The sequence below is a fragment of the Schistocerca cancellata genome, chromosome 3 (assembly GCF_023864275.1).
Source record: "Schistocerca cancellata isolate TAMUIC-IGC-003103 chromosome 3, iqSchCanc2.1, whole genome shotgun sequence".
Taxonomy (NCBI): domain Eukaryota; kingdom Metazoa; phylum Arthropoda; class Insecta; order Orthoptera; family Acrididae; genus Schistocerca; species Schistocerca cancellata.
Genome location: NC_064628.1, coordinates 621,460,123 through 621,485,479, shown reverse-complemented (window position 1 = coordinate 621,485,479; position 25,357 = coordinate 621,460,123). Strand labels below are relative to the sequence as shown.

Genomic DNA, 25,357 nt, shown 5'->3' with positions numbered 1-25,357 from the left:
GGCGGCTGATCACACCCTCTGGCGTTATTACTATTCTGCGAAGCCCGTGTCACGCTAGTATGATACTGGTTTCCGTCATTCCTGTTATTATTTGCATTGTACCGATTGTCATTACGGCCCGAACCATTATTGTTATTGCTGCCAAGAGTGCGGTATGCATTATTCCCATAGTTATCGTTGTTGTGGTACACGTTGTTGTTACCAAGGCCTCTACCACTATCGCGATTACTGCGCCAATAGTCCTCGTCCTCAACTCTTTCCAGGAAATCATTGATTGTCCTGTAATTGCTTCCTACGTATCGTTATGTATTATCTGGCAGCTTCTTGTAGAGTTCCCAGACTATTTCGGATTCCGTGCGGCGATCACGCAAATATTCCAACTTGCGGATCCAGCCCTCACAAAACTCCTTCATCGAGCCGCGCGAATTCGCATCGAAAGGCCTCGATACGACAAATTCGCGCCAGACACTTTGCTGTTTTTGCTCTGACCAGTATTCAGCCAGAAACAAATTTTTAAACTCGTCAAAAGTCAGCTTCGTAATGTTGAGGTTTAAGCCCCAACGCTTGGCATCACCAGCCAACACATCAATAACCGCATTAATTTTTCTCTCATTAGTCCATGATGTGGGTGAAACTCTTCCACAATTTTTAATGAAATCCGTCGCGTGTACACCGCCTTTTTTCAAGGGGTCGAACCGCTCCTCTTTCGTCAACAATTCCGAACTATGTGCACAGACTGGCACATAGCTCTGTTTTTCGTCAAGTTTCTTTTCTAATTCCGACACCCTCGTAGTTACTTGGCAAGTGGTTGTCGCAAGCGTTTCTACTTCCTTTTTTTCTCTTCGCAGGTATTAGCCTGCTTCGTCACTTTGGCATCTACTTCGGATACTAAAGCCTTTAAAGTTTCCACCTTCTTTTGATCCTCTTTTTTCACTAATTGAATTTGTTCCGTCACCTTATTCTCGATGATCGGAGCAACTGCTTCTCCTACACTTTTCTCGATTCTGCTAATTTCGGAATAAAAACGTGTATTTATGCTCGCAATTTCCGCCTGAACGCCAATCATTTCCTGTTTAAGATTACCGATTTCGGTATTAAACACAACAATATCTTCTTTGATTTTATCAACTTTTGTGTTAACAACTCCAACATTGTTGTTAACAACGTTAATAGCTTTGTTCTGATTGTCTAGCATCCGTTCAATTTTTTCAGCCTGAGCTTCTTGCTTGGCAGCCTGAGCTTCTTGCTTGGCAGCCTGAGCTTCTTGCTTGGCAGCCTGAGCTTCTTGCTTGGCCGATTGACTCTTGATTTCGTTAATCAAAACATTCAATAAATCAGTTAAATTCCCGGAAACTACCGGTTTTACTTCCGTAGCGGCTTCCTCTTTAATTGTCCCCCCGTATTCGTCATCAAGGGATTCAGATTTGAATTTCACTTCAGATTCCGAAACATTTTCTAAAGTTTGGAATTCCATTTCTGCTCTTTGTTGCGTTTCGGCGGTCGCGTCTTTCATGCAAGCCGCCTGCCCCTGAACAATGGGTACCGCGGTGCGCGTTTCCCACTGTTCGACCGATTGTTCCGTATCCAAGTCTACCAAATTTTGGCAATTGTTGCCTTCACTCATTTTAATAATTTTCAGTATAAATGCCAAATCTCAAATATAATTAGGATTACTCCCACTACTTATTCTCGCTGACGTAACGGCCTGTACGTAACCAGTACTTTGTTACGAGATTTGCACAATGCAAAATTCGTGTCCAGAACAACCTCAAATCCGAAGATGGTCCTGCCACCAGGTCACCACGTGTATCCTCCCTCTCACTTATCGACCTTAAAGACAGTGAAAAATTAAACCGCGTGTACCTAATGGAAATTTGGGAAAAGCAATCGTCACAGAGGTTAATTTGTCGGTAAAGAGGGAGGAAAGGGTTACATCTAAATGAAAGGAAAAATGCTAATGAAACTGGTGGAAATTAATTTTGAAATAGGGGTAAAGTTAATAAAGAAAGTAAATGTGCGGCCGTTAAGTTAACAATCAACTAGCGGTAATTAGATATTTGAGATTTGGGGGAAATTACGGTCGCCAGTCCTAAGGACAATTACTATAGTAACTGAAAAAGAAAGGTTATTACACATATAATTAGCACTAGAAGCATGGCAACTGAAGGTTGACTTGTGTAGTGTGAAAACTGAAAGTTTGTCAGAAGTAATAAATTTCGCTACACTCTGACTTAATTTAGCAAAAGAATTAATAAAATCGGAAAATTGAAAGTTAATTTAGTGACTGAAGTTAATAGTGAGCTTTCTTTCTGAAGCACATCGAAATTCAGTAAAATACGGTTAGTCTTGGACTACCTCAACAATCATTTCAAAAGCTACTTGAATCTACGCAATTTAGGAATAAGAGATTTAACTTCGAACTTGAATTAAATGATTCTGAACAATTAACAATAGTAAAATTTAGTACGTACCAAGCTGAGCTGCAGTCACAGGTAAGCCAAAATACGGCAACAAAACTCGCACTCTTAATTCGTGCTTGTGTAATCTAAATATTGTAGCCAGCTATGAATACTTTAACTGAACTTTGAAATTAAAGCAGTGAAATGCTATAATATTACTTTAATACTGGCGCTTGAATTTCAACGACACTCGGGTTCATTCCGGAAAAGGAAGGGACCCTGCTTGGTAATGCAATTGGGACAATGAGCAACAAAGGTTCATGCTAAGTAGCTGTAATTTTGTGATGCAACAATTTTAAAAGTTTGAAAAGCTGAGGTCTGCCACACAGTTCTAAAACTTTACGTGCTTCCAGTCTTCCTTGTTGGTTGATTGAAGGTTTGAAGCCGCCGATCGAGGAGGTGGCGACAGTCACTCATTGTCGGCCGTCGCTGTTGCAGAAGCTGGATGTTGGCGCGCCTTCTTCTCGACACGGTCACCAGACGAAACGGGCTCTTGATGTGCGCCAGCTAATGCTTCCCGTCCGCGACACCATGTTAGAAACTATCATCGCAAGTCGAGCGCAATTACATGCTGCCAAACCCCGAAAGCGCGGCAACTCGCGGGAGCTTCACACAACACACCTGCTCCACTCGCTACTCCAGCCAGACTCCCCCTCTGCCCGCACTCCACGCGACAGAGTTAACACTACCACAGATCCTACACACTTTGATTCTTCACACGACCTATCGATGTAATCGTTCGATATCAGTTTTCCCTAGGCAAGACCCAGCATAAAAATACAAATAATATTTACGAAACAAACCAATTATACATCGACATAAATGCATTAATATATATATACAAATAGTAAAACAATTACAATATACGAAGACACAGAAATGTTATATATTCAGGTAACAAAAATAGTACAATAGATGGAAATAGGAGGATATGCATTTCCGGCGTTACATGTTCATGACTTGAACCAAAAAAATGTAAAGCCAAAAATGTAAAAAAATCAACTAATACGTTAGACGTGCACTGCACTAGTCTAATAGAAAACTACACACTTGATTTCTATTGTATGTTTGCAATTCCAGAAAATACTTTATTTTATTCACTTCTGTACATTCAAACTATACTGCTGCAGCTTTTACACAGCAGTCTGTTGTTGCATTATTTTTACAGAACAGTCCTACCTGGATGCTGGTGATCTCGTAATAATAATGCAGGACCTAGAATGAAATTCTGAAGAGTCCTTGGCTTTGCGATTACATACATTGGTACATACATTAGAGAATGAAGAACATTTTTGAGGTAAGTTAACTTTTTTTATTGTTATTATATATGTTGTTTCTTTGTGATTTGGTCTATTTTTAATCTTTTAAAGATTGAACTCGCAAGGTTAGGTACCCAGTGGGGGGATCGACCTCATGAAACTGTCTGTATGACTATGTAGGTCAAGAACCCAAGGTATCAGATACTGCAGCGATCCGGTCTGGTGCGCATTTTCAAGTGATTAATGGGGGGGGGGGGGGAAATGAAATTTTGTGTGATGTTCAATAGTGTTAAAAAAGGTGTGTTACATAGACTGGTTAGATAGTGTAAATGATAGGGATGGGTGGAATCTTGTTAGGTGCATTAATTCTTTTAAAATTTAATTATCTTTATAGAACTGACTTTGATCGCAGTTTTTATTCAATTAATTGATTTAAATGTAATTTTTTATTTCCAGTGCTTTCCCACATTATTTTAATTGTAATACCAACTTCTTCATTTTCTATAATTTTTCTTCTTTATCATTCTTTTCCCATTTGAAATTTTTGTTCATGTGTTTTTAATTAATTTTATATACTAATTTTGGTATATATTTTTTGTTTTTATCATCTTCTTTTTTCCACCAGATTATTGCATTCATAAATCGATTCCTCATTTTTCTTGAATTTCATTTTACTTATAAACAAGTCTTTCATTTAAATCCTCATCTGCGTTATTTTGTCCATAGTGCAATAGGAATTTAGGCTGTTTTAAATGTTTCTATGACAATTACCGTGCAAAAAAATTACACATCACGTAATGAAAAATACATTTTTCTCACCATTACATAGTTGGTATAGATAGATTATTTCATCTCATGTTTTTTTGATCGATAGACTGGAATTTCCAAGTAATCAAACATTGTAATAGATATAATTTAATAGATGTAATTTAATAATATTCACAAAAATTCAGAGTGTAAAAAAGAGTGATTATCATAATACAACTTCTTTAATGCTGTTGAGCATCACACAGAATTTACAAATCTTTTTTCATCCATTAATCGCAAACGAGGGTCCGCCAATGTGAATGGCTGTAGGATGTGATACCTGGTATCATGGGTGCAGGGTGTGATACCTGGGATCTTAACCTACATCACCTTATAATATGGTTTCAAAAAGTTGATGCCACCATTGGGGACCTATCCTTATCAGCAAATTTAGCTCTAAAACTGTGATTTGTTTGTACTTGCCAAGTTTATTGGTTTTGTTGCTCCAATCATTTAACATATATTATTAAGTGGTTGTTTCATCTTAGATTTTGAACATGTTCTGTCTGTGATTTTGTTTGCCGAGTTCCTGGAAAAACACTAAAAGTATCTGCCCTAATGATGATTGTGAGGTTTGATTCTGGTGTTTTCAGAGCTTTTTGCAACAGAAATTGTAAATGATTGTGACTGATTCAGTAGGATAATTGAGAGAGCAGCGTGAAAAATTTGCAGAAGACACAAACACCCACCAGATGCAGACCCCAGGAAGGTTAGCCAACTTTTAGACAAATGGATAGTAGGAATATCAAGCACTCTGATGAGATGATTGAGAAATAATTTGCCATGACGGATTCAGTGCTATAGTCCAAATTAAGCAAAATTTGAAAAGTAGTAAAAAGCAAGACACTGAAATAGTGAACAGTGTAGTGTATTGAAGAAGTTATGTTTCGGCAGTATATTGAGTGGCAGAGCTGACAAGGTTTCCATTGTACATTTCTTTACAGAGTGCAAGTAAATTAATAGAGTATAAGTTTAGCATTCATAAACAAAAAAAATGACTGTAATTTACACAAGACTAGATAGCCATGTGGGCATTTTATAAATGGTATCTGTACAGTGAAATCTAATAATCACTTTTCATTCAATATGTTCACAACCCTAAGATATTTGAGATGTTTAAAAAGCCAGTGAAAATTTTCCACTCTGTAGACTCTAAAATCGTACTAGAAACTATTATTATTCCTTATTTTACAATGTATTTGCATATGCTGGTGAGATTATAATGTAGGCTACACATGTTATATGATGGGAGCGATCTGTCAATTTAATCGAAAGAAATTTCTTTGGAAGCCAAGATCACTAAAAACTATTTATTTCTTGATGACTGATTTCTTCAGAAGTTTGCTGTCATCTGATCTGAGTTCCTGCTTCATGTTTTTAGTTTGCGACATCACATTTTACACATATGACATTTCACTTCAACGAACGCATTTGTTGCTATGTGCATTTTTTATTTTTGTCGTCTTGTTATTGACAGACCAATGTGGTTATGCTGGATTAAGAGTATAATGTGTTCTTGCTGCATTTTTGATATGTATGCATTTTTGAATTTCCAGAGATCTGAAGATGAAAAAAAGTTTTTGTCGAAATGAGTCATCTTGAAATAAATAATGTTTAACAATCATAGGTTCAGAAGAAATTTCTTTTCATTAAGATCATAATAATTTATTTTTGTTATAAATAAAAAAGAATTCTATCTTTTAAAAGAGGTGCAACTTTTCCTATATTATACGTCAAATTTAATTTTCACTCTTCATTTGTGCCTATTTGCTGATGGTCTCCCTCTTTGATTCCTTCCAGTTTGTTCCAGTTCCATGATCTGTTGCGATAGTCGCTCCACTGACTTCCTCTGCAATCAAACTTGTTACATCCATTTTCTTCCTGATGACTTCATTTCTGGCACTTTCTCACCTGGATAGCTCTGCAAACAGTGTCCAAAAATCCATCTCATTTGTAATCAATCTTCCAGTAATGGGTTCGAATTGTCCTTACTTCTGTTCAACATGTCATGATGCATCTAATAATTGTTTTGAGTGTGTTTTCTTTTTGTTTCCATTCAAATTTGTTGATCCCATAAAATACTATTTAATGTCCCAATAGTGAATTTCTGGCATTTATCCTGGAGTTAATTTCTTTATCTTGTTTACCATCTTGTGTAATCTTTACTTTTAGATATTTGTACTCTTCAGTGTGTGTAATCATTCTGATCCCTTCTTCCAGTGTCAAATCTTGATTTGTTCCTTCTGTTACCATTAGTTTGTTTTATTCGTATTTACATGGTGGTCAAATTTTGTATACTCCTCTATTGTTTTCCTGGTGTTATATTCAACGTTTTCATCTTGTGTGAAAGTTAACTTTTAGAATCTACCGGATATTTATAATGAAACTTTCCCTTTTTAACATGCTATAGCAAGGAAACTAATTACCGTAAAAGGACCAAACTTGGTAGCATCAATGTCAAGGTCATGGGGAAGAGAAATATTGCAGAGTAAATTCAGTTTAAACACTTTTAATGTGTTCTACTGTACTTCATACCATTACATACCTGTACCATTACTGCTACAAAATGGTTGAATATGGTGCCCATCAGCGTCCAGAAGAGTCTGAAAGTACAGGATTGCATTCTTCACCGCAGAACGAAGCTTGTCCCTAGGTATGCTGGCTACTTCTCTTGATATTCTTCGCTTCAGATTAACACTTGTGAATGTTCCCCTGGTAAACCCTGGCTCCACAACCAGAAATCACAGGAAGTGAGATTAGGAGATTGTGGCAGCCAAGCATTTGGAAACGATCAGCTGATAATTCGATCGTTTCCAAATGTGTTTCAAAGAAGCAGGTGAACTTCATGAGCAGTGTGCGGTGGGTCCCCATCTTACATGAAAACTATTTAATTCAATGCATCTCTCTCCAGTAGGGTGGGTATGACACGCTGGTGAAGCATATTACAGTAATGCTGGCCAGTCACACTGCGTGTCTTTGGTCCTTGAGTGCCAACCTCTTCAAAAAAGAATGGGCTTACGATGAACGTAGCCGTGAAGCCACATCATACCATGACACATTCACCATACAGTGGAACATCATGCACAGTGACTGGAGGTGGTTATCCCCTCACTTGCCAGTTCTGTTTGTTCATCGTACCTTCTCACTTCCATCCTTGCGAGAAAGTGGAAAGCAAAGTCAACATGTCGTTGTGCATCCTATGGTGTGGTGCAAGATGCTGTATGATATGGATCTTGTGCGGATACCATTTGAGAATGGTTCGAAGCGCCTTCCATTCTGTTGTGAACAGCATGCGAATGCCTGACAGTCGGGAAGTGGACACAGTGTTGTCTGCCATAGCAACAGAAATTTCATCAATTACCTGTAGCGCAACCGGTCGTCGGCCTCTTCCTGGAGCAACGCCCATTTCTGCAGGTGATTTGAACTTCACCATCATGCTCCGCACAGAAGGCAGATAAAGAGGACCCTTCCATAATCCTGTCAGTTGGCGATATTATCGAAGCGCAGCTGTAGCATTACTGTTGTTTTGATAATAGAGCTTCACCAATAAGGCTCTTTTTGTCCAAACTCATTATGACACGTTAACAAGTGCACTGTGACAGGTCAGGTGTGTGAGACTATGAATCACAATGATTGACCACAGGTCCTGGTGGCCATAGTTGGAACTAGACGGTGGTGCTGTGAAGCACGGAAATCATGCACCCAATACTCTGGACATTAATACCATCAAGTTTGGTACTCGTATGGTAATTGGTTTCTGTATTACACCATGTTAAATAGGGAAAGTTTAATTATAATCACCCGGTATATAGTACCATCATTGATTGGGATACCCATGTTCTTACATTTTTACTTTCAGTTTTCCATTGCTTTCTCTGTGTATACATTATGCAACACACTCTTAAAGAGTCACTTTTTCGAAACCCTGCTGTGGTATGCCATTGCATGCAGAAGTTCCAAATTTCACTTAAAGATGCCTACAACCCTGTTCTGTAATAGTGCAAAAGTGTGGTACCTTGCATGTCAGCCTCAGGCCCAGCGATACTGCACTCTCTTTATATAGTAACAAGGCTGCAATTTTTGGTGTAGTATACATTGGTAACCACTCGGGACCATTTGGAATCATTCAACGAAACTTGGGTGTGATGTAAAGCACTAATGGGTGTCATGCTTTTTCAGCCCTTCTGTGAAGTGATACTTGAATAAAATGGTAAAGGTACCCTCTAAGAACCCTCAGTTCGATGGCATTGTTTGTGCTACTCTCTCACCTTTGTTGAGCACTTTAAAAATTTACCTGTACAGAGACAGCTACTTAATGATTATCAATTACCGGCCAGAGGCGTGCATAAAGCCTGCATGGCCTGCCTGGGACTGCAGCCATGACTGACAGGTGAGCCTCGACTCGCACTGCCTTGTCAGCCGGGCGAACCGCACCGGGTCTCGCTGGACTGAGAGGTACCCCGCCAGACCCCAAGTCCGCCCGGACACCCATGTGGCTCGGCTGCTTGTCACGTCATGCACCCAGTAGGCGCTGTTGTGTGCGCAGAACAAAATCTCTACAGCTCGTATGCAAACAGATTTTTACTTTGCAAAGTATTTACCGACGTAGCTCTTAATCTCCAGTCTTACATTAAAATAACTGATGGCTGTAACATCAGTAACAAGAAGGATACTTAAATCTCCATCATTGCTTGTAATTGTTAAATCGACTTGTTTACATGCATGTAAAAAGCTCTATACCTTGTTGTTGAGGTCTTCAGTCCATGCAGCTCTCCATGCTACTCTATCCTGTGCAAGCTTCTTCATCTCCCAGTACCTGCTACAACCTACATCCTTCTGAATCTGCTTAGTGTATTCATCTCTTGGTTTCCCTCTAAAATTTTTACGCACCACGCTGCCCTCCAATACTAAATTGGTGATCCCTTGATACCTCAGAACATGTCCTACTAACTGATCCCTTCTAGTCAAAGTGTGCCACAAATTTCTCTTCTCCCTAATTCTATTCAATACCTCCTCATTAGTTATGTAATCTACCCATCTAATCTTCAGCATTCTTCTGTAGCACCACATTTCGAAAGCTTCTATTCTCTTCTTGTCCGAACTATTTATCGTCCATGTTTCACTTCCATACATGGCCACACTCCATACAAATACTTTCAGAAACGACTTCCTGACACTTAAATCAATACTCGATGTTAACAAATTTCTCTTCTTCAGAAACGCTTTTCTTCCCTTTGCCAGTCTACATTTTATATCCTCTCTACTTCGACCATCATGAGTTATTTTGCTCCCCAAATAGCAAAACTCATTTACTACTTTAAGCGACTCATTTCCTAATCTGATTCCCGCAGCATCACCTGATTTAATTCGACTACATTCCATTATCCTCATTTTGCTTTTTTTTATGTTCATCTTATATCCTCCTTTCAAGACACTGTCCATTCCGTTCAGCTGCTCTTCCAGGTCCTTTGCTGTCTCTGGCGGAATTACAATGTTATCGGCGAACCTCAAAGTTTTTATTTCTTCTCCATGGATTTTAATTCGTACTCCAAATTTTTCTTTTGTTTCCTTTACTGCTTGCTCAATATACAGATTGAATAACATCGGGGAGAGGCTACAACCCTGTCTCGCTCCCTTCCCAACCACTGCTTCCCTTTCATGCCCATCGACTCTTATAACTGCCATCCGGTTTATGTACAAATTTGTAAATAGCCTTTCGCTCCCTGTATTTTATCCCTGCCACCTTCAGAATTTGAAAGAGAGTATTCCAGTCAACATTGTCAAAAGCTTTCTCTAAGTTTACAAATGCTAGAAACGTAGTTCTGCCTTTCCTTAATCTATTTTCCAAGATAAGTCGTAGGGTCAGTATTGCCTCACATGTTCCAACATTCCTACGGAATCCAAACTGACCTTCCCCAAGGTCGGCTTCTACCAGTTTTTCCATTCGTCTGTAAAGAATTCGTGTTAGTATTTTGCAGCTCTGGCTTATTAAACTGATAGTTCGGTAATTTTCACATCTGTCAGCACTTGCTTTCATTGGGATTGGAATTCTTCTTGAGGTCTGAGAATATTTCGGCTGTCTCATACATCTTGCTCACCATATGGTAGAGTTTTGTCAGGGCTGGCTCTCCCAAGGCTATCAGTAGTTCTAATGGGATGTTGTCTACTCCCGGGGCCTTGTTTCTGTGTAGGTGTTTCAGTGCTCTGTCAAACTCTTCACCAGCATCATATCTCCCATTTCATCTTCATCTACATCCTCTTCCATTTCCACAATATTGTCCTCAAGTACATCACCCTTGTACAGACCCTCTATATACTCCTTCCGCCTTTCTGCTTTCTCTTCTTTGCTTGGAACTGGGTTTCCATCTGAGCTCTTGATATTCATACAAGTGTTTCTTTTTTCTGCAAAAGTCTCTTTCATTTTCCTGTAGGCAGTATCAATCTCACCCGTAGTGAGATATACCTCTACATCCTTACTTTTGTCCTCTATACCTTATGATGCTGTTAAGTTTATTAAAGGTTTCCTTACTAATTATTGAATTTTTGTAGTACTGTATGAGGAAATGGCAAGTATTTCAAAGTTTTTGTTGACACACACTGAAGTCAGAAGATCATATCATGGCAGAACTATTTTCACATTGCACAGTCTTTCTCCATTTTGAAGGCATTAATGCTGAGGCTTCGTTCTCTGTATGACATTTTGCAAATAATACATCATGCCAGTACACGGAACAAATATGTTATATCCCGTAGCTGTTATTAAATTTGGCACATTGTTCACATTAATTTATGTCTTTTTGACTATTAAATGATCAAATGTTGAGGATGTCAGTACTGATAAAATATTTACTTAGCATAGGTAATTAACATCGCATTTTACGTTGTGGTGCAGCACATGTGCAACTTGCTGCGACATAAATTTTCTCTTACTCAGTTTTCAAGAGTTGCTTTACACGACGTACCTGTGTCATTAGAAATAATGCAAGCAAATACTTTGACTTTATTTCCACTTCTCACTTAAGAGGTTTCGAGCTCTTGAATTCAGTAGTGCTGCTTCCCACAAGTGTCGACAATATTGAGGCACACTGTCTTCTTTAAATGCGATCTCTTATCCAGTTATGGTTGTTTAAAATATTTAACAAAAACATAAATTTCATATATAAATTTGTTGTTTTACTTACGTGGGAGTGCTTACCTTACTGTCTGATGCATTCTCAGTGCAGCGTTTCTGTAGCTGGCAGACCAATGGCACAAGCAACTGCAGTGTGGAATCACTGTCAGCTTACCTTGACGTCCCCTTCAAATACTTCAAGAAAATGAATCGTCACCACCTGTTAGTACCAGTTCCCAAACAAGTGTATTTTTCTGAATTCATATTAAACTTCAGCAGTTTGATCAAGCTTGCATAAACATGGACTTTAGCATGGCACACAAAGTATTTCAGTGGGTCTCAATGTGCTGCTTCATGGTAAACTGCAACCATGAGACTTTCACATGGCCACTCCTTTTTAAATAAGTTACGGCATGTTTCATTGATTCCAGTGGTGGGTGAACATTATGACAGTATTCCTGCAACCATTTTTCCTCAAGCATATAGGATAGAACAGTGCTGAAGGAGTGGTTGTTGTATGGAAGGCGACAACAGTTCTTTAGGGAATTTTTCATATTTGCCCCTTGACCAGTAACAAGTGTAATGTTCAAGAGATGGCTTGTAAATACCCCTTACATGCTTACGTTAGTTAAATTTCATCTTGTACATTTGTAGCAGTTTTCTCCAACAAACAGAAACCAATTTTTGTACTGCAACTCCAATATTGATTGCATAATAAGAGTAAACTAATGCCTTTTAGTGTATGTGTCTGTCCATGTGTCAGTTTATTTGCACAGGCACCATCCTCCATATGCTGCAACACATGGGGGACCACAGCCACATGATATTTGTCTGCTATTTCTTTCTCATGGCGAGAAATCATTGGTGTCTGTGAAAGATGTAGATAGCATTTTCCTGCCTTTTCGATTAAGGGCCACTGATCTCTTGGGCACATTGTTACACACTTCTCCAGGGCACTGGATTTTGCTGACTCCGAAAGGTTGCCACTGTTATTGGTCTGACTGTTAGGAGAAGCTTAGCAGTTATTCAACTGTCACAACATGGCCCATGAGTTTTCCTGCATGTGACAGCAAGTTCTAGTTGCTTTCAGTGTGGTGAAGGAGTAGACAACTGACATGCTTTCAGTATGGTAATTGTAAACTGTCGAAGCTGCATTGGTAAAGTACCGGAACTTCAAGCGCTGATAGAAAGCACCGAAGCTGAAATCATTATAGGTACAGAAAGCTGGCTGAAGCCAGAGATAAATTCTGCCGAAATTTTTACAAAGACACAGACGGTGTTTAGAAAGGATAGATTGCATGCAACCGGTGGTGGCGTGTTTGTTGCTGTTAGTAGTAGTTTAGTCTGTAGTGAGGCAGAAGTGGATAGTTCCTGTGAATTATTATGGGTGGAGGTTACACTCAACAACCAAGCTAGGTCAATAGTTGGCTCCTTTTACCGACCTCCCGACTCAGCAGCATTAGTGGCAGAACAACTGAGAGAAAATTTGAAATACATTTCACATAAATTTTCTCAGCACGTTATAGTCTTAGGTGGAGCTTTCAATTTACCAGATATAGACTGGGACACTCAGATGTTTAGGACGGGTAGTAGGGACAGAGCATCGAGTGACATTATACTGAGTGCACTATCCGAAAATTACCTCGAGCAATTAAACTGAGAACCGACTCGTGGAGATAACATCTTGGACCTACTGATAACAAACAGACCCGAGCTTTTCAACTCTGTAAGTTTAGAACAGGGAATCAGTGATCATAAGGCCGTTGCAGCATCCCTGAATATGGAAGTTAATAGGAATATAAAAAAAGGGAGGAAGGTTTATCTGTTTAGCAAGAGTAATAGAAGGCAGATTTCAGACTACCTAACAGATCAAAATGAAAATTTCTGTTCCTACACTGACAATGTTGAGTGTTTATGGAAAAAGTTCAAGGTAATCGTAAAATGCGTTTTAGACAGGTACGTGCTGAGTAAAACTGTGAGGGACGGCAAAAACCCACCGTGGTTCAACAACAAAGTTAGGAAACTACTGCGAAAGCAAAGAGAGCTTCCCTCCAAGTTTAAACGCAGCGAAAACCTCTCAGACAAACAGAAGCTAAACGATGTCAAAGTTAGCGTAAGGAGGGCTATGCGTGAAGCGTTCAGTGAATTCGAAAGTAAAATTCTATGTACCGACTTGACAGAAAATCCTAGGAAGTTCTGGTGTTACGTTAAATCAGTAACTGGCTCAAAACAGCATATCCAGACACTCCGGGATGATGATGGCATTGAAACAGAGGATGACACGCGTAAAGCTGAAATACTAAACACCTTTTTCCAAAGCTGTTTCACAGAGGAAGACGGCACGGCAGTTCCTTCTCTAAATCATCGCACAAACGAAAAAATGGCTGACATCGAAATAAGTGTCCAAGGAATAGAAAAGCAACTGGAATCACTCAACAGAGGAAAGTCCACTGGACCTGACGGGATACCAATTCGATTCTACACAGAGTATGCAAAAGAACTTGCCCCCCCTTCTAACAGCCTTGTACCGCAAGTCTCTAGAGGAACGGAAGGTTCCAAATGATTGGAAAAGAGCACAGAGTCCCAGTCTTCAAGAAGGGTCGTCGGGCAGATGCGCAAAACTATAGACCTATATCTCCGATGTCGATCTGTTGTAGAATTTTAGAACGTGTTTTTTGCTCGCGTATCATGTCGTTTTTGGAAACCCAGAATCTACTCTGTAGGAATCAACATGGATTCCGGAAACAGCTATCGAGTGACACCCAACTCGCTTTATTTGTTCATGAGACCCAGAAAATTTTAGATACAGGCTCCCAGGTAGATGCTATTTTCCTTGACTTCCGGAAGGCATTCGATACAGTTCCGCACTGTCGCCTGATAAACAAAGTAAGAGCCTACGGAATATCAGACCAGCTGTGTGGCTGGATTGAAGAGTTCTTGGCAAACAGAACACAGCATGTTGTTCTCAATGGAGAGACGTCTACAGATGTTAAGGTAACCTCTGGCGTGCCACAGGGGAGTGTTATGGGACCATTGCTTTTCACAGTATATATAAATGACCTAGTAGATAGTGTCGGAAGTTCCATGCGGCTTTTCGCGGATGATGCTGAAGTATACAGAGAAGTTGCACCATTAGAAAATTGTAGCGAAATACAGGAAGATCTGCAGCGGATAGGCACTTGGTGCAGGGAGTGGCAACTGACTCTTAACATAGACAAATGTAATGTATTGCGAATACATAGAAAGAAAGATCCTTTATTGTATGATTATATGATAGCGGAACAAACACTGGTAGCAGTTATAATTGCGTAGGCTTCCGCGGCCAGAGTCAGTCGACATAAAAGTTTTCTGGGTTTGGTACCGCGTCATAATGTAAAAAACTACTGCTGCTATAGAAAAGCCAACGTTTCGGCCACGATTGCAGCGGCCTTCTTCTGGGTCTAATGGTGCGTTCTAGCTATGCAGTGTCCTTTATATTTTGTTGTTAGTGTTCACTGCGCATGCCATTACGTCATAATTTTAAAAAGGTAGTTGGTTTATTGGTCACTTAAGGAAGAAGGAGAGGGAACTTTATTTTAATAGGTTATTGCGGTGGAGGGAGAACATGACCTCTGTTGTCCATTGGCTCATGTGTTATGTGCCATGATTGGTGGCCACCGTCGAATGAGAAGTTTGCTGTGTGTTTACCAGCTGCTGGACGTCGGCCGCGCGGCGGCAGTTACTCGCCGGTAGTGCTCGTGCCTCGTGTTGACAGTGCGGTCTGTTGGGCTCTGATTGCTGGCAGCCAAGATGGGGCAAGCCTGAGTCCATCCTCCCTGTTCATGTTGTTAGGGTGTTTGAAAAGAGTACCAGTCTCTCCTAGAATTTACGGTGTTCCAAAGATACATAAGGAAAGTTGCCCCTTGAGGCCAATAGTGAATGGGATCAATTCGCCCACTTACAACTTGGCAAAGTACCTAGCCCGCAAGCTAAGACATCTAGTTGGCAAGACGGACTCTCATGTGAAGAACTCGACACACTTTATAGAACGCCTAAAAGGAGAAACAATTTTACCTACGTTTCGTCTTGGTTGGCTGCTTGGCCAACACACAGGCTTCGCTGAATTTTATTTCTTTTCCGCAGTCAAGGTGATGTTCTGCCACTGCGGATTTATTGTGTTGCCCTAGACGAATGTAACGCTCGTGCTCCCGAATGCGCGTTGCTATTGGCCTACCAGTCTCGCCGATGTATGCCTCTCCACATTCGCATTCCACCTTGTAAACACCTGCAGTGTGTAATGCATCCACCTTGTCCTTGGTGGAGCCTAGCACGTCCTGGATCCTACGATCACTATAGAAGACAGGCTGCACTCCAGCGTGGCGAAGGTGTTTGCCTATTCGGTCAGTGACGTTTTTCACATACGGTAAGCGTACTGTTGGCTGCAGTTTGCCTATTTCCTGCTTATATTTCTTGCTTGTGTTGGTCGACAAGGCTGTGTTTATCGACTTATGGCTGTAGCCATTGGCTAAAAACATTGTGCGTAACCTTTTGAGCTCAGGTGTGATGTTTTGAGCATCACTTAGGCGCTGACCACGGATTGCCAAAGAGCGGATGACAGAGTTCTTCTGCGCTGGGTGGTGGTTGGATTGGGCGTGCAGATACCTGTCAGTATGAAGGCTTGCGATATACTCTGTGCCCCAGTGTGCCCTCCGTTCTCCTGTACACTTCGACGTCTAGAAACGGGATAGTACCATTCTTTTCTACTTCCAGCGTGAACTGTATCTTCCCGTGCATACTATTCAGATATTCGTGGAACTTGTGTAGCTCCGTTTCACCATGAGGCCATATAGCGAACGTGTCGTCCACGTATCTAAACCAGCAACATGGTCGTAAAGGAGCTGAACCTAGGGCCGTTGCTTCAAAGGCTTCCATGAATATGTCGGCCGCCAGCGGAGATAGGGGAGACCCCATTGCTACGCCGTCTGTCTGCTCGTAGTATTTTCCTTGCCATTTGAAGTACGTTGAAGTCAGGCACAACTCAACCAGGTCGCATATGTCTGGCGGGACATGCTCCTGAAGGATGTGGATGGTTTCATCTACTGGCACATTCGTAAACAGTGATTTCACGTCAAAGCTGACCATGATGTCCGTAGGTAAAATTGTTTCTCCTTTTAGGCGTTCTATAAAGTGTGTCGAGTTCTTCACATGAGAGTCCGTCTTGCCAACTAGATGTCTTAGCTTGCGGGCTAGGTACTTTGCCAAGTTGTAAGTGGGCGAATTGATCCCATTCACTATTGGCCTCAAGGGGCAACTTTCCTTATGTATCTTTGGAACACCGTAAATTCTAGGAGAGACTGGTACTCTTTTCAAACACCCTAACAACATGAACAGGGAGGATGGACTCAGGCTTGCCCCATCTTGGCTGCCAGCAATCAGAGCCCAACAGACCGCACTGTCAACACGAGGCACGAGCACTACCGGCGAGTAACTGCCGCCGCGCGGCCGACGTCCAGCAGCTGGTAAACACACAGCAAACTTCTCATTCGACGGTGGCCACCAATCATGGCACATAACACATGAGCCAATGGACAACAGAGGTCATGTTCTCCCTCCACCGCAATAACCTATTAAAATAAAGTTCCCTCTCCTTCTTCCTTAAGTGACCAATAAACCAACTACCTTTTTAAAATTATGACGTAATGGCATGCGCAGTGAACACTAACAACAAAATATAAAGGACACTGCATAGCTAGAACGCACCATTAGACCCAGAAGAAGGCCGCTGCAATCGTGGCCGAAACGTTGGCTTTTCTATAGCAGCAGTAGTTTTTTACATTATGACGCGGTACCAAACCCAGAAAACTTTTATGTCGACTGGTAGCAGTTACTTCTGTAAAATATCTGGGAGTATGCATGCGGAACGATTTCAAGTGGAATGATCATATAAAATTAATTGTTGGTAAGGCGGGTACAATGTTGAGATTCATTGGGAGAGTCCTTAGAAAATGTAGTCCATCAACAAAGGAGGTGGCTTACAAAACACTCGTTCGACCCATACTTGAGTATTGCTTATCAGTGTGGGATCCATACCAGATCGGGTTGACGGGGGAGATAGAGAAGATCCAAAGAAGAGCGGCGCGTTTCGTCACATGGTTATTTGGTAACCGTGATAGCGTTACGGACAGGTTTAGTAAACTAAGTGGCAGACTCTGCAAGAGAGGCGCTCTGCATCGCGGTGTAGCTTGCTCACCAGGTTTCGAGAGGGTGCGTTTCTGGATGAGGTATCGAATATATTGCTTCCCCCTACTTATACGTCCCGAGGAGATCACGAATGTAAAATTAGAGAGATTTGAGTGCACACGGAGGCTTTCAGACAGTCGTTCTTCCCGCGAACCATACGCAACTGGAACAGAACAGGGAGATAATGACAGTGGCACGTAAAGTGCCCTCCGCCACACACCGTTGGGTGGCTTGTGGAGTATAAATGTAGATGTAGATGGTGAAGGAGTAGACCGCTGACAATATCAAAATTGTACCACAAATGACCTGGTTTATGGAAAATCACCCAGGAACATTACAGGAAGAAGAAAATAAAAAGTAGGGTGTACAAAGAGATTGTTCAAACATTTCTAGACGATATAGAACTGTGGAAAAAAGTGTAATGTAAACCTAACTACAAAATTTAAGGTAAAGCTTCATAAAAGAGCTCAGAGAGGTAGAGGCTACAGAAAGAAGTGAAAAAAAAGGATGAATCGTGTAAACCAAAAAAAGTTGCTTGTATTTATGTTCATTATTGTATTGCATGTTACTGTGGCCGCAGGCAGTCTCGGGCAGGCAAATGTATCGCATTGCACGGCTCTGGTGTCAGCATGATGGGCATTCCTTTCAACACCCCTTAGATTTTGCATGTGGTCGGCAGGTGCAAATTCAGCGAAATAGCATCACTTAGCTCCGTGATATCGAAAGATATGTCTGTTATGCTGGCGCTAAGTAATCAGTGACTATTTCTGTAGAGACGCATTTGTAAAATGCTAAAACAAGGTTCGCGGGTGGCACAGAGGGTGTTGCCGAACCAGGTTGTCTCAGAGGGACCATTTGCTTTTTTAGTCACGCAGTTGTCAATGTCACACCCACCCTCCCCTATCCCCTCCTTGCCCCACAATGTGATCATGCTACTGGAAAACAGTAAATCATAAACCTGCTTTGCTGCTTCAGATTTCACCCTGTACACTAGAGCAAAAATTTCCCAATGTCTGCTAAACTCTGAAAGGCTGCAGTCATGTTCAGTTGAGTTGCAGGCCCACAATGTGCTTAGAGACGGGTTGAATCGTCCAGAGGATATCAACAGAGTCAAAGATAGTGAAGAATGTCGTCCTGATGTTGATCCCACTGCAAACTGCCATTTTGACCACTAAATGTGTGAGAACCAAAGCCCCAAGGGAAGAGGTAATTTCATTTACACCCTTTGTGCCACCCCCTGAGGCGTATTCATGTTGATACTGAGCAGTGGTGTGTCTGAAATGTTTTCCGCACTGCCCTTAAGAAAACCATGATTTCAACACTGGGTTCTGACCTCCATTGTAGAGGTGTCAAAAGAAGGGGATAAAATGTGGGTAAGAGGAGATGAGACAACATCCAGTTGTAAGACACGTCCACAATGGTGTTGGACAGAATTGTGGTAAAACATGGTGCCAGTATGACATCATTAACCCATCTTACACATCCCATGAACTTCTGAGATCTGTCCTTTTTTACTCATGTGTTTAACAGCTTACTGTTTGAAATGTTGCTGAACCAAAGGCTGATGCTGCAGGGTGTCTCACTGTTGTACCATTGCAGAAGGAGGTTGTTGGCACTGTTGAGTCAGATTTCAAAGGTAGTTAGAAAAAATGACTCCTTAATTGTGTTGCGTAGTGTATTTTATAAAGTATCGGCGATAGGCTGCATCCCTGAGAGAATTCCTTTATAACTTTAACTCCAGATGAGAGAAAGTTCCATTTTTTTATTCTTGCTGTAGAGTTTTCGTATGGGTTCTGAATTGCTTGAATTGTGAGAGAATTGATATTGGACTTCTGCGTCAAGTCACTATTTTTTCTTATCTCTGTTTCGTTATTAATAATATTTGACAATTCTCTCCTATTTTTTATCAAGAATTCCTCAGAATATTTTTCTCAAGGCTGAACGTTTCTTTATTTAAACAATGAAAAGTCCAGGTTGGAATATCGGTGATATTAGGAAACGGGTAGATTTGTACTCACCGTAAAGATGACATGTCGAGTTGCAGCCAGGCACAATGAAAAGACTGCTACGCATTTAGTTTTCGGCCGAAGCCTTCATCAGAAAAGAAAACACTCTCTTATTCATACAAGCGAGCACACCTCCAGCATTCGTGTCTGCTTTCTCTGGCAACTCGGACCAGAATCCAACTGCTACGTTCGGCGGCCATCTTGATTGCAGATCGGCAGAAGAGTCCGGGTGTGGGGAGAGAAGAGCTCTGTCTGGAGAAGTGTGCAGGGACTAGATGCAGACATGAGAAGACTGCCAGGTGCAGTATTAGGAGGCTGCGGGGCAGGGATGTGGGGAGGGGGAGGGGGCAGAAAAGGGAGGAGTATCGAAGGGGATTGACAGGTGGATGTGTTAGCAGAGTGTGGCAAGAAGTGAAGGGTTGGGGCATGAAAGGGGTGATAGGTCAGGTGGGACATAAACTGTTGCGTAGAGGATGTGGGGACAGTAAGTGGAGGGGAGGATCCAGATAGGCTGTGTTGTGAATAGGACTGTTGATATTTTTATAGATATCAGGAATCCAGTATATCAATATTTTAAACAATATCATTATCGGGCCATGATATATCGAAAAAAATATCAATGTATGGGTGGAAAAAATATCGACATACCAGCATATAAAAATATCGGCTGAACATTGTAAATATACTGCCAGTTTTAGGTTGTTAAATATTCTGTACATCAACAAGCTAGCAGCCTGCGTATCTCCCTTAGAGCAAGAATTGCAAGAAAACTGTTGCACATTCACGCATGGTGATAACCATTTTGCTTACAATGATACCTGCATGTAAGTGGCACAGTAAAAGGTGTCCGGTGGGTCCGTCGTTCGATTTTGTCGCATATCAGATTCGTCCAGAACACTTCATGTCGACTTTCTTGTTTTTTGTTTCTGCCAACACCAGTGACCAGGAGTTGTAGTGTCAAAATTGCATTTTTCTGTTGGTTGCACTGAGTGTAGATTATGCCACCATTTGACCTCACACGTCTCCTCCACAGCAAGACCAATCTTATCATTTAGTCTTTTGTTTATAATTTTCAACAACTGTATTTGAAGAATTCCTATGTGAAGAATAGCACACAATTTCCATTACAAATTATTTGTTAATTCAGAATAGTATCATTGTCCTTGGCTAAACGCCCAATCCCACTTCCTTTTCTTTAAATACTGTGTAAACTGTGGAATCCACCCTCCCCCCCCTCCACCACGCACACACATCCAATGGTCTTAACATACCGTACTGATTCATCCTGACTTTCCTTTGAAGAGAAGGTATACAAACAAATCCATCACACAGCCATGGGCACACGCATGGCATCCTCCTCTGTCAGCTGGTTTATTGGCCATCTAGAGAGAATCCTTCCAAGCCTCTCAAAACCACAAACGCCCTGGTCTGGTTCAGGTTCATTGATTACATCTTCATGACCTGGAATCAGGGCCAAGGCACCGTATTCTCCTTCCTTCAGAACCTCTACACCATCTCTCCCATTCACTTCACATGGTCCACCTTGAACCAGCACACACATTCCTGGATGTTGACTCTTCCTCTCTGATGGCTCCATCTACACCTCTGTCCACATTAAACCCATCAACCACCAACAGTACCTGCATTTCGATAGCTGCCATCCCTTCGACACCAAAAAATCCCTCCTGTAGAGTCTGGCCACTGGAGGGCAGCATATATACTTTGCCCATTATGATGAGGGTCTCACCACTGCTGTCAGACAGACAGACTAGTCTGCAAAAAGATCTCGCATGCTATTTCCCCACACACCCCCAATTCTCCAACGACACTCAAGAACCATCTACAAAGGAGTGCCCACTTGTGGCCCAGTACCACCTTGAGACTGGAACAACTGAACAACAGCCTTTGTCAGGGCCATCCCTGTGCCACTCATATTTCTAACCTCTTGCCACAAAGATCACATCCCTGTGGAAGACCCAGGTGCAAGATGTGCCCAATCCACTCACTTCGTATTACATTCTTGTCACCCACCTAAAAAAGCAGCCATGCCTTATACCAGCTCTGCTGCTGTCGTTGCACACATATTGGTGTGATGACCAACCAGCTGTCCACCAGGATGAAAGGTCACTGACAATCTATTGCCAAGAACATGGTGGAAAGCCCTATGACACGACAAGCAGCTGAACATACATGCCTTATACCAGCTCTGCTGCTGTCATTGCACACATATTGGTGTGATGACCAACCAGCTGTCCACCAGGATGAAAGGTCACTGACAATCTGTTGCCAAGAACATGGTGGAAAGCCTTATGACACGACAAGCAGCTGAACACAACATGTCTTATACCAGCTCTGCTGCTGTCGTTGCACACATATTGGTGTGACGACCAACCAGCTGTCCACCAGGATGAAAGGTCACTGACAATCTGTTGCCAAGAACATGGTAGAAAGCCCTATGACACGACAAGCAGCTGAACATAACATGCTTCATTTTAGTGGCTGCTTCACAACCTGAGTCATCTGGATCCTCCTCTTCATTGTATGCTGACCTGTGGCCACACACCAACTCATCTTTCCACTTCCCTGCTCCTCTCCTTTTTCCTACTCCTCATCCCCCCTCCCCTACCCCCATGTGTCTGCCCTCAGTCTCACAACATTATGCTTGGCAGCATTCTCCATCTAGTCTGTGCATGTGCCACCAGGCAGCACAATTTTCTACCTCCCCCCAACCCCCATCGGTACCCTGCTATCGCACATACACCCACTACAGATTGCCACTCAGTGTGACATTGGCATTCAGGCCTGGCGTCCCAGAGATGGTGGTCATGTGTACTTACTTTTGTGAATGTGTGTTCTTATCTTCTTTTCCGGGCTAGGCTGTGGCCAGAAGCTAAATGTGTAACAATCTTCTTGTTGTGCCTGTCTGCAACTTGATTTGTCATCTTTACGATAGCAATCTATTCTTTTCCTAATATTGTTCACCAGAATACTTAATTTTTGTGTTTTGTTAGAATTTTTCGTCAATATTTTCATTATTCCCAATGCTTATGAGCTGATTTTTTCCTCTAATAAGGTTATTAATTTTATTATATGTCGTTTTCAAAGTGTCTTTTTTTTTTTCTTCTTTTTTTGTGTCACCGCGTTTCTAATTTTTCATCCAACTATTTTCTGTACAAAACCACTGTACTTAGATTTTCTGGGCTGTTTACATTATACATTGGAATATTTATTTCAGTTTTGAAGTAATTCTCATTATTAACAGTTTCTTCATTGCTTGTCATATCTACATATGTAGGTATAATTTTAGAGTTGACTGGATGATGATCACTGTGGCAAACTCTTGAGTATGCTCTAATGTGTTGGTTTTTAAGGCTCTTTTTTCCAGTTATTATGTAATCAGTTATTGATGTTCATTGAAGTTATCCTGATGTTTATATTTATGAATTTCTTTAAGTGGATAAAAACTGTCTAGAATTTGTAGTGAATTTTGTCCACATGTATTAACTAAACTCATAATTTTACAATCCATAATAGTTTTATTGGGTTTTGATTATTTTAATTCTTTTAGTTTCCTTCAAGTAATTCTTTTGGAATAATCTGTTAAAAGTCAAAGTCCACGGCTGATAAATAGCTGCACTGTGAGCAGGATGTGCCCGTTACGCAGTTAATGATCGGCATAATTGGTGGAAGTAAATAGGATAAGAAATTGTCACTGAAGTCAGATCCTGGAGCTACATAAAAACTATCAGTATGCCTTGCCAAGACTAGATAATGAGAATGGAAGTCCAGGTGATGCCATGCCAAGACTTGATAATGGGAAAGGAAGTCCAGGTGGTTCACAGCTGTGAATTAGAACTTCTAAATGTCAGTTTTAATTTGTCTCACTATTTATGTCAAGTAAGACATGTTTTCTGTTCTTTAATGTATTCATAAATACAGTTGACAAGATGGCATACTCAAGCCAGAATCATTTGCATGTATGTACACTATGTCTGTTTTTACAGTCACCAGCAATTTCCTCTTTATTCATGACAATGCAGTATGAACCAAAGATTGTAGTTCTTGGAACAATTAAGAGTACAAAAGATTGCCACTGCCCCAACACTAATAACTCTTGTTGATGGAAACTTACAAACAGAAAATATGATATACCACATCATACCATTATCATTTACAATTCACTATATTTTTTCCCCTCAGGGTCCTATTCCATTTCCTACTTGTCTCTTTCTTCTACTGACCTCCAGCAATAATACTTTCTCATGAGAAATCAAATGGAGAATGTAGTTAAGATTAGGGACTGATGATTTATTGTCATTTGCAAGAAACAACTTTAATAAAGATACAAACCTCTGAAAATGAAGTAGTTACTTTTGGTTTGTGATGTTGGAAAAGTGCTAGGGTGTAGAGAAGGAAATAAAAATAAGGGTGGCAGCAGTGTTAAGTACTGGCAGTCTGTCAGAAAGAAAGAAAGAAAGAAAGACAGACTAAAATTTGTTGGCTGCTTGGTTAAGTGTTTCGTTGAAAGTTAAATAAGTTGATGTAGAAAGCAGAAGGAGCATTAGGAATCAGAATTATTGACATCAGACTGGGGCATTTGTGTTAACTAGAATAACAGAGTGAAAGTTACACACATTTGTTTGAATGGTGGGGGAGGAAATAAGGTTTTTCATAGTTGAAAGAAAATCAATTGGCTGACATTGAACTTTAATTATAAAAGAAATAATAAGTGTGTATAATTTGGAGTTCATTACAGAAGAAGAGTTGTGGAAAAGGAGAGGAAAGGGAGGGAAATGACAGTGCTCTACCAAAATTAAAGTTGATAAACCTCCAAGTTATAAATTGAGTGATGTTTCCACTGAAAACATTAACTGAAGGAGGAGCAGAATGGGACTATGTTGGTTCAGCTGATCGTTTTAAACTCAAAACTGTATGTTATTTATCCAAAAGAAGACACTAAGGGTTGCATATTCATTATGATCTTAATAATTTATTCTTTCTTGCACAGTAAGTTATCTGGCTGACCAGAGTTATGCATGCCAGCAATTTACTATTTAGCAGTTACACTATAATGTTCCATGCTGTATCTTTTGTTACTCTGAACTTGGAGTTCACATCATTTCAATGACTGCATTTGTGAATCTTTTTCCCTATTTAACACTAAAACAGCCAAAAATATGATACTCTAGAACAACGGGAAGGATTAATTTGCATTAAATATCTACAAAATTGTTAAAATAAAGACTTAAACCCTTTCCATTCATTTTTTTGTCATATACATTTTTTAGTCAAAACCTTACCTTGAAGTTCTAACACCTTTAGATAACTGGTTTGGATACAGAATGTTGAACCTCCTCCCCAGAATGTCACTTAATTCTAAAGTGCCTGGCATTTCTTAATTTATTTCACTTGTGGGTCTCTCTCTCTCTCTCTCTCTCTCTCTCTCTCTCTCTCTCTCTCTCTCTCTCTCTCTCTCTCTCTCTACATTGAAATCAC

General features: G+C 40.8%; 1 protein-coding gene across 1 annotated transcript in view; it reads left to right on the top strand.

The window, feature by feature from the left end:
- LOC126175527 (uncharacterized) overlaps positions 1–25,357 on the top strand; it is a 119,236-nt gene that overhangs the window by 62,079 nt on the left and 31,800 nt on the right. The window contains exon 2 of the mRNA XM_049922354.1: positions 3,628–3,756. The gene's annotated coding sequence lies outside the window, so the exon portion shown is untranslated. The remainder of the gene's footprint in view (positions 1–3,627; positions 3,757–25,357) is intronic.